This window comes from Trematomus bernacchii, unplaced genomic scaffold, assembly GCF_902827165.1.
Source record: "Trematomus bernacchii unplaced genomic scaffold, fTreBer1.1, whole genome shotgun sequence".
NCBI lineage: Eukaryota > Metazoa > Chordata > Actinopteri > Perciformes > Nototheniidae > Trematomus > Trematomus bernacchii.
Genome location: NW_022987802.1, coordinates 461,555 through 472,876, shown reverse-complemented (window position 1 = coordinate 472,876; position 11,322 = coordinate 461,555). Strand labels below are relative to the sequence as shown.

The window sequence follows — 11,322 nt, the reverse complement described above, 5'->3', positions numbered from 1 at the left end:
CAAATACATGTGGCAGGGGTCCCAGGTGGTCACCTGCTGAGAGTGGCAGGCCAGCAGGCAGTTGGAGGGAGACAGATTTCAGGGCTTGATCAAGAGTTGGCCAGAATGCCACCATCACTAGTTCTTCCATAGCCCCCAACATCAATGACACGAAAGCAACGCTCTGCATCCACAACTGCCAAAAGATCAAGTGAGAATGTTCCTTTGTAATTAAAGAACTGGGATCCTGTGTTTTCTGGGGCTTTGAGGACAACATATTTCCCATCCAATGCTCCACAGCAGAGAGGAAAGTTCCACCGCTCCTCAAACTTCTCTGCTATTGACCTCCACTCCTCTGTAGAGGGCACAGCCATGAACTCCTCCACAAGGCAGTCCCAGATAGCAGTGGCCACATCAGGGATGATGGTAGAGACTGTTGAGACACCAACACGGAAGCTGTTGGCAATTGTCCTGAATGAATCTCCTGTAGCGAGGTACCTGCAGCACAAAAGAAAAGAAACATATATAAAATAAATCAAACAAAGTTGTATGAAGACATAACCTGAAAAAGTGGTGTAAAGTAACTAAGTAGGCTACATTAAATGGTATGTATTAATACCTTTAGTTATTTTACAGATGTGGATGAATGATGTGAAATATAATCAAGTGTTAAATCAGACTTTAGTTCCACCTGGAGTAAATTCACAAGCTACCCTGCAGTATACAAAGTCATTCAAACTATCATGATGGGAGTTATTTAAGCATCCCTTTTAAACGTTTATTATAATTAAATAATAACAACAAACAGTTCATTTTGATCCATAGTGCTGTGGTATTGATTCACCATGACGTGCAAGATTCATTCAATATTTTGTATTCATATTAACACGCTAATAAAAAACAAAGCAACTTACCGGAGACATATTGACGCTCCGCAGCTGAGAGGGAACGCCTGTAGTTTGTGTCCATCCGGGAAATCCTGACACCAACCCCGAGCTAGAAGATCATCAAACTGGACACAGGTCATCCTAAAATACCGCTGGAAACGGCAGTCATCCAGGCGCAGTTCCTTGATCAAACAATGATATTCACCAAACTGTGTGCGACGCTTGATTACATTGTGAACCCAGACAGAGCGGCGTTTGTTGCTACGTTTGTAGGACTTCCACAGAAGGTACAAAGCAGCAATAGTTGTTATATCCTCCATAGTCAACGACAGAGATAATCAAAACGATCTTGCATGGAAGTGTAAACAACCTCAACTGTCCGTCAACGGTATGTCTGTTTTGAATGACGCGATAAAACAAACTGCAAGCCGCGGTGAAACTTGAGCGATTGGAGCAAAGCGAATATTCGCATCGCGTCCGGTGTGAACGCAGCATAAGGCTGCGGCCCCACGGGAACGCATACGGTAGTTTCCGTTACAGTTTTGTCATATAGACCGTTCGGCCACACTAGGACGACAGAATATGGCAGTAAACGACTACGGTAACGATAACGGGTCCCGAGGTGGATAGAACGGCATACGCAACGCTCTGGGGGGGTCCAACCAAGCCCCCAGGAAGTGCACTGGACTCTGATGAGAATATTGGTGCATGGGTTATCATAAAACAACAAATTACCTAGGGTCAGTTTTGTAGAAGCCTGATAGTAAACTAGTTATGAAGTAATACATTTATTTATAACGCACAGTCTAAAAAAAAAGCTAAGCAAAGAGCTGTGTTCTCACCATGATGCGCAAGGGCAGCCAGCAGACCATTACCTCCTTTCCTCCCTACACACGGGCACACACAAACAGACAGGCAAAAACAAGTGTTAGCCATATCAGCGACTACGGGTAAATGCATTGCTGCTTCATGCTTTGTCAGTTTCAACATCTTACCTTCTCTACCCTTCTGTCTTTTATTCCGTTGTAGTTGAATATCTGCTGCCTTGAGCATTTTCTGCAGCCTGAAATGATGCAAATAAGAAGTTATTAACAAATGAAGAAAAGGTTTGGACATCCTCCAGAAGAATATTTGATTAATGACAAAAAGGAAGTTGGACACAAATAGGCCACATTGCAGATTAGCAATACGCTAACCTCTTCTTCATCCCTTCACCTGTGGTACTGCTTCACCTGTGGTACTGCTACACCTGTGGTACTGCTTCACCTGTGGTACTGCTTCACCTGTGGTACTGCTTCACCTGTGGTACTGCTACACCCATTTGCTACAGAGGTAGCAAGTCTTGGAGAGGAGGAGCGCTCTGTGGGCAAACCTGTGACAGATGTAAGAAAGTTAAATGTAAGTGACGGTAGAGACTGGGGCAGAGATAGCATCACAACCTCTGTGGGCTATAGATGATTTTTGCCCTTCATGTTCCTGATCTACAGACTTCAAATATGGAGTATGTCAAAATGTATTTTTGAATCAACTTAAATAACTTTCATAATATTTGTTGTTAGCGTCCAGCTGTGACTTTATGACAAATCACACCCTATTTATGGAAAGACGGTTTCCCTAAGATATCTGTGAATTGTGTTGTATTTGTATTTCTGTTGTATATGTAAAATTTCCTTGGGTTCCTTGAAAGGTACATTTAAATGACAAGTGCTATTATTATAAACCATGATGCCAGAGGGCAAATAACACTCAACACTCATTATTTAAAATGTAATGAATCACACAAACAAAACACTAACCCTTCTTCCTCTTCCCTGGCTGGGACGCAGCCGATGGTGAAGGGGGTGAATAGGTGCTTGCAGCTGGGACAGGGATGAGTGTCAGGGTGTACATCTCCTCGGATAGGTTTCCTACATAGAAGTAGAAAGAGTAGAATGGATGTACGCCACCTTCTTCAATTTACAGAACCTCCTATTTTACTGGAAATCGCGATGAACTATGCTGTGCTACTTACCAGAGGACTCGGTGGGGGTGTCTGCGGTGGCAATGACGACTTCTGAAAAAGAAAAGGTTACAATTTGTAAAACATACAACATACAAGTTGCTGTTAAAAGTGACAATGACTCTGAAGCTTACAAAAATAACACAAGTTTATATTACATCAAGTACAACCACTCCGTGCACACATAATCTTACCACAGAAAAAGGACACATTGGTCTCTAACCCCACCAATAGGAATGTCCTCATAAGTGATAATAAAAGTAATGACATTAAGTTCTTAGGCGTTATTTGACTCATTAAGCAGTTCAACCAATGTCATTTTGAATGGTCAGCTCCTGGCTGTTTATAACATTCTCATATAACAAATAATAGTCAGAAAACAATAAGAAGAGTGGTACAATAGACTTCTGCAATTACTTGATGTGGCAGGCGAGTTTTCCGCAGGAGGCTGTGGGGTTTCGGAGGCTGCTGCAGGCTCTGTATGACTCCAACCTAGATTAAAGAAAATAAGCTTTGGATAGCATCAACAACATCATGTAATTCACTAGTTCTCCCATTTGTATGCTTGATTTAAGGAAGAGGTGTAAGTTAATTGCTGTCAATTACCCCTATGGGCTCCTCCTAAACTTTATTAACAAAACGACATCTAAGTGTCTAAAACAATACCTTTCGCAACAACTTCAAATAACACCTCCATCCTTTGGAGGCAGGTGGAGGCAGGTGGAGGCAGGTGGAGGCATTGCTGCTGACATTGCACCTTGGCATCATTACTTCGCAGGTCCATTCCTTCTTTATTCCAGGCCGGGCTAGGAACAAGACGCCTCTGGCTCCAAGGGCCTGACATTTTTCCAGCTTCCAACAAACCAAAATATACCTTATTTCAGAACAATTATGCCCTGGTTATTTACAAAGGCAAAACCAGTTGTTAAACATAAATCACATAAACTGCTAGCACAAATATTCAACCCCTATGCAATAACAAAGACATTTTTTTTGATGCATGCATTAACAACTTGCGATCAGCAAGTAGAAGCTTTGAACATTATTCTGCATTGTATTTCTCTTGGCGGAATTTAGATAGATAGATAGATAGATCGTACTTTATTGATCCCAAATTGGGAAATTGTTTTTGTTACAGCAGCATAAAAGGCATTTTACAATAAAACAAAATATACAAGAATAGAAATAAAATAAAATAAAATATAAAATAAAATATAAAATATACATGTCAAAATACAAAATAGAAAATATACATACAGATATTATATATATATATATATATATATACAAATATATATATATATATTCAAAATATATGGAATTATGGAGTATTAAATATGAAACAGATTATGTGTGAGTAAAATGTACAAGGTGGTTTTATTTCTAGAGAAACTATGGAGCAGACAGTTCTCTTCCAGCCAGAGGTGATTTGTTGTACAGTGTTATTGCAGTGGGCAGGAATGTTTTCCAGTATCTTTTACACTGTATATATCATCTAGGTTTGTGGAGTAGCACTGTGGTTTATGAACAGTGCCACAGATTCTAAGTGGGATTAAGTTTAGAGCCATTCTACTACATAAACGTCGCTATTTTTGATCACCTGCAGTATGTTTTTTAAGTCTTGTGCTTGGGGTAATTGTACTACAAGAAGGTGAGTATTCACTTGGATGCCTTACAAGTATACTAGATGTTCTGCTGTTGCGCACAGGCTCAATCACAGTGTTGAGATAATATATCTATCTCTAAAGTACACTGGAGTATTTATAGGGGTTCTGTAAGATATAATTGATTATGGTATTCATAATTAGGTTTCCATTAGTGTATAATCACCTATAACTATTTTTTGTTGTGATTAGCTTAGAATAAGCCCTTCATATATACATAGGGAGCCGGTCTCTTTCACTCTCTTCTCTTTGCCGTGTTACTACAGTACTTCAATCGGAAGAAAAAAAACACTGGCTCTAGAGAAGGCCTTTCATGTTGTCATGGCAATGGATGGCCACTGTAGGTTCTTGTACACGCTTATAAAGGGAGAGGTACTCAGTTGGTTGCAATTTAGAAACCTCACTATTACACAGAGTACCTTTCAATTACATTGAATCAAATTCAGCGATGATTCGCCAAAGTTAAATAAACATAACTTATCCCTGTGTCGACAGTAGTTGTATTGACAGGGAGCAGACACACTGATGAAAATGTCTATTTCGAATGTAAGTTGAATTGGATAAATGATTAAATAGTGCAAATGTATTTTGCTGTGTTCTGACACAGTGCTTTAAAACTTGAATGCACATATAGTCACATTTTTTTTGGGGCACACAGTTCATGCAGGTCATGAAATTTGCATCATGTGCACCAGCTCAAAGCCCATTTCTACCTAGGGCTTTGAGCAGCAGATTTGTATTACGTAATTATGATCAGATATGGTCAGATATTACATTTCTGTATCAAATGTAAATATTTTTTCCAAATCCAGAATGAACAAGTACAGGGCTGTTATTAATTATGCATGCAGGCCAACAAAAAAAAAAGTCCATCACATACCACCAATGCAGCTTGATCCCTCAGGTGGGATGAAGTTTTATTCTTTTTTTGTGCATGGACCCAGGTGTTTGCTTTCATATCAAACTTGTCCATTCGTTTGCTAAGGCGCAGTTTGCGGGGCTGCACCGCCTTGCAGAATTTGCAAGTTTTGTATGCCACATTCAGTGACATGCAGCAGCTTGAGCATTGCCTCGAAGTGGAACCTGGTCCTGGCATTCTTTTGGAGATAAAGACAAATAAAAGACAAGGTCATTTAAAAACTGGGTTTCAAATTCAGAATGCAATCAAATACAAATATTGACTAATTTTCCTTTGTCTGTCACTGTAAGTCCATCCCCAAGCTACAACAAAAACGGTATCCTGTTTAGAATAGAATAAAAACACTTGCATTTTTATTTAATTTTAGTAAATTAATTTAGTATCAATGCAATAATGACCCCTTACTTAGTTTTAGTACAATTTCAAAGCAATGCTAAAATTCAGCGGTAAAATATTATGTACTCGAAAGTAAGGTTACACAACTTCTACTATCTTACAAGCTTGACCATGACATTGTACTGTAAAAGCACAATCTTGAATTTGACGAAAATATATGATAATGTTAATCTGTTGAAATCCTATATATAAAATTATATTTATAATATAATCTAGAATTATAGCAGTACTACAGTATAATACGCTGCAACGTCGTCTGTGTTACCAGCTCGAATAAGACAATTTTTAATTTCCCTGTAAGTTTTGCATAACAAAGACATAAATATATGACACTGTTAGTCGATTGTAATGCTATATTTAAATCGTGAAAAGTTTAAGTTCTTACCTGTGGGCACAACTACCCGTGTGTGTGTGTGTGTGTGTGTGTGTGTGTGTGTGTGTGTGTGTGTGTGTGTGTGTGTGTGTGTGTGTGTGTGTGTGTGTGTGTGTGTGTGTGTGTGTGACAAAAGAGAAAGTGGTAAAGAGACAGAGATGTAAGAATGGGGAGAAGACAGGAAGAAATGTAGGGAATATAGCTCTGTGGAGGGAGACCAGAAGAAATAGAAAAAGGCTCTTACAAGTGCTGTTTGATCTTGCTTTGGTTTGGAATCTGTTGAAGGAAAAAAATACAGTTAACACTTTTGAATGCATGACAATTTACAATCTCACATATCATGAACAAGCTTTAACATTGGGGGTAATTTACGAGTTAAAGCACTAATCAATCAGGGGCGGACTGGAACAAGGACAGCTCTGAACGTTTTGTCCTAAATAGGACCACAACAATCAGCGTGCAGTAACAGTCTGTAGACTGTTGTCATGACATTTCTTCACAATACTATTAGTTGCCACTGTATGCAAGTATGACAGCCACAATAGGCATTTTTCCAAGCTTTGTATATACAGTGCCAAAAGTATTTAACTCAACATTTTCTTACATTAACTTTTTTTCCAACACAGCATTTATATTGTTAGCAGTTATGTTTTGGTGTACTTCTAAAGGTAATTAGTTATTTGCTCACTGTCAATTTATTGCCATTTATTTATCTCAATTTAACAGCTAACCTTAGAGTGGCGTTAAGTTGGCGTGACGTTAAAGTCGTGCGACCCTGCTGTACTCGTCTGTAGCATAACGTTAGCATTTTGCTTCTGGCCATTAGATTTATGATTTGAAAATTATAAAAGTAGGGTAGATATGTGGAGATTATCCGGCTGAACAAAACGTGCATTTATCAACAGGTTCGTTTTCCACAGATCTTATTTCGAGCTATTTTCCAAAATCCTCTGGAGAAATCCCATTGGCTCTGAGACGAGGGAACCAATAGTTGTAAAATGCTAACTCACTTCTGGGTTGTAGGACTCATCACCGCACTATATCTCCGGTCAAGTAAAGCTAATATGTGTTTAGCTAGCTCGTGCTTAAAAAAAATATGTAACTACAACTGATTTACTTGCAATAAACATTACAAATATTGGAGGCATGCGGTGCTGCACATTACCTGCTTGGCGAAGTCAGACAGAGAGGAAGTTGTTGCCGATGTCCGGTGCGTTCATGGTCATGGATAGTAATCGGTAGCATGGTGTTCACTTACTACGCGATCGCACAACGTAACGTACAGTAATTCCACAACCACAAAAATGGATTAACATCGATTTAGCTGGGGCAACAAAAATAAATAAATGAATGAATCTACTGGTTTCATAATTTGAACCAAAATTGATGCATTTTGCACAATTTTTTTTATTTCTTTTTTTATTATGTCCTATTTATATTATGTTGCACTGTTGGAGGAGCTCGGGGTCTAAGATTTTAAATGCCAAAATTACACTGTAGCTAGCATCTGATAACAAAAACCCTTGAACCTTGAACCTTAGTGGTGTTTATTTTTCACGGAGTTCAGTTGCTAAGCGATCATACAACGTCACGTCCGGTATTTCCACAACACAAATGGATTAATGTAGCCTTTGTTTCTGCTAAAAGAGGTGTCGACCAGCTAGGGCCACAAGAAAATCGGCGAAATCGAGTGTGACGATTAAAAAATAAATTAAAAACATCTAATTTTGACAATAAAAACCGACCAATAGGCGCGGTAGACCATTTGCTTGGCACTTCCGGGTATTTCTCCATGTTAACATACCGTGTAACTGTCACGTTTGAAGGGGATTAACATCGATTTAATACATTAATGTAGCCTTTGTTTCTGCTAAAAGAGGTGTCGAACAGCTAGGGCCACAAGAAAATCGGCGAAATCGAGTGTGACGATTAAAAAATAAATTAAAAACATCTAATTTTGACAATAAAAACCGACCAATAGTCTTGGTAGAGCATTTGCTTGGCACTTCCGGGTATTTCTCCACTGGTTGGGCCATGTTAACAATACCGTGTAACTGTCACGTTTGAAGGGACGAAACCGTGACATATTCACGTCTCCCAGCATGGTAGATCGTCACATGTTCACGTCTTGCCGTGATACCGGGTTGCTCATACTGCAGAGCCTTAATCAAATGGCTCTTTCCTGTCCCAGCACCGCCTGTTATAAATACATGAAACCGGTCAGGATTTTTACCCGAGATTTTGTCTAAACACCATTGTCGTATTTGATAGAAAATAGACATTTGTTTTTCTTTTAGAGACCGAACTAATTTCAGCCCTTCGCTTCTGCACAAAATATTCGTTGTCTTTTCCAAATGGCACATTTGCCGATTACTAACGGCAAGATCAGGAATAGCGTCTATTTGCTCCCCGTCTACGGTTTCAATTTTTTCCCGCTCTTCTTCGCATTGAAGATTGTCCAATTCCTGTTCAGGTCACACCAAGCGTCTTCAAAATCTACATTACCGTCTAAAGCAGGGGTTTTCAAAGTGTGGGAAGGTGAGCCTCCCCTCAGAGAACATAAGAACAGCCGCGCCCCCCTCCCAATTATTATTGCTAATATTATTATTATTGTTGTTGTTGCTTTAATGCAGGGGTATTCAATTGCATTTCTACGGAGCCCCTAAAGCAGTGGTCGCCAACCAGTCGATCGCGATCGACCGGTTGATCGCGAGTGTGGTGCGGGTAGATCGTGGACCGTTAAAAAAAAAAGTAACAAAAGAAATAAAATTAAAATAATGTTTGAAAAATAAGTTTTTAGATGTAAACCTATCATCCACCACCCCGTTTGCAGGTGCCACTTGATTGACGTATATTTTAGCACCTCAATAATATAATACATTAACCGTGCTTTACGTGAACCTCATCATGACACAAGAGAGGACGGCAGGACTGCAATTTCCCGTGTTCAGTGAATGCAACAGAGGCAAGACACCAGACCAATCAGAGAGTTGCATGGAAATACATGTGTGCTTGTGTCATTCAAGCTCGGCTCTGTGTGTGTGTGGCAATAGCGCATTTAGTGTGAGAGAGAGGGAGAGGGAGAGAGAGGGAGAGGGAGAGAGAGGGACCGGTGCCAGCGGGGACCGTGATGTTAGCATCTGGTTAGCTAGCTGCACTAACGGACATAAGGAGCTGTTTCCACAACAAGCTGGAGGAGAGTCCTCTCCTCTCAGACTGAGGGGCTCAGGTGAGCTAAAGGACTCTTGAGTGTTTAGATATAGTTCACTTTAGTCTAAGTTATCTCAGTGGGTCTCAAACGGTTTTGTCACAAATTATTGAAAAGATTATTTCCGCGGCACGCTTTCAAATATAACATTTTCGTTTGAAAGAGCCTTTTTGACGGAGTTCAGAATTTTAACCTTCTTCTCCTTTTTTTCGGCCAAAGACTCTACTTTTACACACTCACATGGTGTCAAGTTACATTTACATTCTGCAAAGCATTCATCTTCACTGCTGCAACATATACATGTACAGGCAGTAGCTGGCCTGGGGAAATTAAATAGACAAAGTGTTTTTTTTCTTACACGTTTTAGAGTGTCTTTTGGAATGCTGTTGCACAGATGTCACAATGTCCTTTAACGGCTCATCTTGTGATGGTAATTCACATGTCACATATGTGTCGATTAATTTAATCACCTCTTCATCTGCATTATCAATTTTGGGTGCATTCTCAATCCAAAACAAGCAATGCACATGAGGTGAGCCACGCTGATGAAATTCCACGCGATAGAAATAGTCTACAATCTTGCCAATTGGGTGTGAAGGGGACATAAGAACTTCTTTCAAAAAACAATTCCATCTAAAATCAAACATCCTCGCCGCTGTCACAGGATTACGACGCAAGAGTTCACATCTGTCTGCCCAATCTAAATCTTCAGCGGTCTGTGTTCTACCTTCCTGTTTTAAAATAGTGTTGAGTAGATTTGTCCACCTAAGATCAGCCGAAGAGAATTAACAAAACCAGGTAGGCACACCAAGTTGACGCACACAAGCTAGGAGGTCATTCTGTGCGCGCTGCCAAAATAGTACCTCTAATAGGTGAGAGAAAACGAAAGCCATCATCAAATTGCAACAGTTTTCTTATGGTTTCCTGATTCAACAAATGATCTTCTATCGGTTTGGATGGAAAGCCTGCTTTGCCTTTTCGCAATGCAATAGACACACTGGACAATACCTGTTGCACCTCAGACAAATACTGAGCATATTAAATGTATTCTATATTTTGTACAAACCTAACATCAGCATTTAAAACACGCATATTCAAATAGCGTGATAATGTTATCTTGCGGGGCCTCGAATCATGGTAGAAGAAGAAGAAGATACACTTTATTAATCCCTTACAGGGAAATTTCTTTCCCCACTCTGTTGTGTTTACACACATTACACACACAGGGGAGGATATACATGCACAAACACAGGATATACATGCACACACACAACCACATGCAGATAGGAGAGGTGGCAGAGCAGAGAGGCTGCCAGGTACCCGGCGCCAAGGGAGCAGTTTCGAGGTTAGGTGCCTTGCTCAAGGGCACCTCGGCAGTGGCCTTGGAGGTGAACTGGCACCTCTCCAGCTACCAGCTCACTCCATCTTTTTTTTGGTCCGATCGGGACGTGAACCGGCGACCCTTCGGTTCCAAGACCAAGTCCCTACAGACTAACCCCTAGATTCCACCGGGTCCGTCTGCGGCGCGTTACGGGCGCGCCGCGGTGCTCACGGCGATCGCGGCGATCGCGGCCACTCTAGTCAATGGGTGCTATTCCACCACACGCGGCGCGTTACGGCTCAGAAGCGGCTCGGCGCAGGGCTCCTCTAAAATTAGGATGAATCCTATTTTTGACGCGGCGCAGCCGTAACGTAAGGTCGGGCAGGCAGGAAGTGGAACGTTCAGAGCATATATAGCATATATATATATATATACACACACACAAACTAATTTTGCAGACCCTATCCCTCCGTAGTCTTTCAAGTAGGAGGAGAAATGCCAGCGTTCTCCTCCGGTTTACAGGCACTGTGTCAATTATATATATAGAATAATTCAACACAGTCTCACGGCATTTCG

General features: G+C 40.5%; 1 long non-coding RNA gene across 1 annotated transcript; it reads right to left on the bottom strand.

The window, feature by feature from the left end:
• Positions 1-2,683: 2,683 nt before the first annotated feature.
• LOC117498263 lies at positions 2,684-3,359 on the bottom strand. The gene is made up of 3 exons (XR_004557560.1): positions 3,283-3,359; positions 2,878-2,919; positions 2,684-2,773 (listed from the first exon to the last, which is right to left on the bottom strand). It is a non-coding gene; the product is annotated as an uncharacterized LOC117498263 (long non-coding RNA).
• Positions 3,360-11,322: the final 7,963 nt, after the last annotated feature.